Source organism: Paramormyrops kingsleyae, chromosome 3, assembly GCF_048594095.1.
Source record: "Paramormyrops kingsleyae isolate MSU_618 chromosome 3, PKINGS_0.4, whole genome shotgun sequence".
NCBI classification, from domain to species: Eukaryota; Metazoa; Chordata; class Actinopteri; order Osteoglossiformes; family Mormyridae; genus Paramormyrops; species Paramormyrops kingsleyae.
In genome coordinates, this window is record NC_132799.1 from 43727026 (window position 1) to 43729450 (window position 2425).

A 2425-nucleotide genomic window follows, 5' to 3' on the forward strand; every position below is an offset into this window, starting at 1 on the left:
GTTTTGACATACCGATATCACTTTATATTTCACGTGTATTTATCACTTCATTTCACGTGTCTCTTTAAGTCATTGTTTGATATTATCCAGAGCTGATCGTGTGATTAATCAAACTTTCAGTGTCATCATTTTTATGCTGTTGTATACTAATCTTTAAAATTCATCTTATAGAATTCTGTTCTTATTATTACATAACAACGCAAATTATTGGTATGTTATTATTTAATCACATTATGGCCGCTTTGCTTGGTTACGTATTAGGCATCATATGGCATGTGGGACGTACGCTGCCAGTTTGAAACACGCAGCCTCACTTCCATTTCTGGACCAAGATGGCGAGGTACGTTAAGTTTCTGCTCCCATATTATCGTATAAATGATCTTATTATTTAGTATCTGTCAAACTTGCATGTATATTAAAATATGTTTACTGTTTCGGGCTACTGCGTTAATTCTATCAAAATTTTATGTGCAAGTTAGCTATAGTTTCGTATTGATATTTAAGTTTTCTGCATGTGCTTTCCTGCGCTTTCATGTTACATTCAGATGCGGATGGTTCCGGTGTTCTGTCGAGTTGAGCTACAGTACTTTGTCGAGTTAGGCTACCTTAACCTCCTGAGACCCTACGTCCTCATATAAGGACATCATTTTTGTTTAAAACTATTAATTGTTCAAAAAAATGTTTGGTTTTTATGATTATGAGGTCCTACTAATCCTAAATGGCTAAAGGAAATAACACATGCACACCAAACAAAAGCCCGAGAGTCAGGAGGATAGTGCTAATAGATAGCCCTAACGCTAGCCCCAAAAAAACCCCTAAAATTCTTACCCTAACCCCTAAAACAGGGGTGACCAATCTTATCCGCAAAGGGCCGGTGTGTATGCAGGTTTTTGGGATAACCTGTAGGTCAGCTGTTCAAACCCAGGTGTGAGGACTCTTCAGCCAATCAGTCCTGACCTGTATTCCATGTGTCAGGAGTGACTGACAGCTCCATTGCATTACCTGTATGTTGTTTTTCCTCATTCAGAATCAGACGAATGGCGAAAGCTGTCAGCTGGAGTGATGACCAGTACTGGGCAACATGGGACAAGTGGGGAGAGGTGATTGACCGGGGAGATGAGGAAGAGCTGTGCTCCCCAGCAGAATCACCCTCTGACCAGGCTGACAGTTTGAACGTGTGACACAACCGAAAGGCAATTGCCAAGGCAGTTAGCTGGACGGATGATGTGTATTGGGCAGCCTGGGACAAATGGGATGAAATCATCTGCTGGGGTGAAGCAAAAGAGTGCTCCCCAGCAACTCCACCCACCAACCAGCCTTGGGAGGATAAGGGGTTAGACGTGCATGGGTTAGAGGTCTTTGTGTTAAATGAAAGGACAGTCTCCATAAAGCCTGCAGACGACCACCAAGACAGGCTGAAAATAGAAGCCGTATTGGTCGACCTCTGCCAGTTTGAGCTTGATGATGTAAATCAAAGTAATGGTAAATTTGAAATTGTAGGAATAGAAATTGGAGAAGTCAAATTGGAGGAGACTGCAGAGAGGGGTTTTAATTCAGTATTTGAATTGGAAATGATGGATTTGGAGATAGAAGTTGTAGACAGTGAATTCCAGCTGAATGCTGTTAATTGGGACATTGCTGAAACTAAAGTGGACAAATTATTAGTGGAACACCTCAACATAAATGATCTCGAAGCAGGCAGTGTGAAGGTGTCCACATCAAATGGCAATGTGGTGAAGGTGCCCCTGCAGACAACGCATGGGAAACAGAAGAAAGGCAAAAAATGGCAAAATTAGACCCCACGAGAGCCGATTGCTGAAGCTGAACATCCTTCTCAGCCTCTTATTTGAATTTGTCAAATTGTTTTAAATCATTGTGGGATTAGCCCCATTGTACCCTTCACATACATACTTACAACATCTCTAAAACACTTTAAATTGTAAACATGTTTCTTCCCTACATCCATTTATGTCTTTCCTATTAGCAATGTAAGGGGAATCTTATTAATGCTAATAATAATGAATAATAATAATAATAATAATGTAACTCTGTTTTGCTTATGTTTGGAAGTCCTGGGTTAAGGACACCTAGCTTAGAACCAGAGTTTTTGTAGAGTTTTTGTGTGCGTGCGTGCCTGTGTGTGTGTGTGTGTGCCTCAGTGCGTGCATGCGTTCATGCCTGTGTGTGTGCCTGTGTGAGTGCCTGTGGCCGTACCTGCATGCCTGCCTGTGTGCGTACATACCTGGCTGTCTGCGTGTGTGCCTGCGTTCGCGCCTGTGTCGCTTGTGTGCCTGCCTGTGTGCCTGCATGCCTGCTTGCGTGTGTACGTGCCTGAGTGCATGTGTGCATTCATACCCGTGTGTGTCTGTAAATGCCTGTGTGCTTGCCTGTCTGCTTGAAGCATGTCTGTGTGCATGCATGCATG

At 42.6% G+C, this 2425-nt stretch overlaps 1 long non-coding RNA gene across 1 annotated transcript; it reads left to right on the forward strand.

Moving 5' to 3' along the window:
• Nucleotides 1–240: 240 nt before the first annotated feature.
• On the forward strand, nt 241–2029 carry LOC140588415 (uncharacterized). The gene is made up of 2 exons (XR_011989752.1): nt 241–340; nt 1028–2029. It is a non-coding gene; the product is annotated as an uncharacterized lncRNA (long non-coding RNA).
• Nucleotides 2030–2425: the final 396 nt, after the last annotated feature.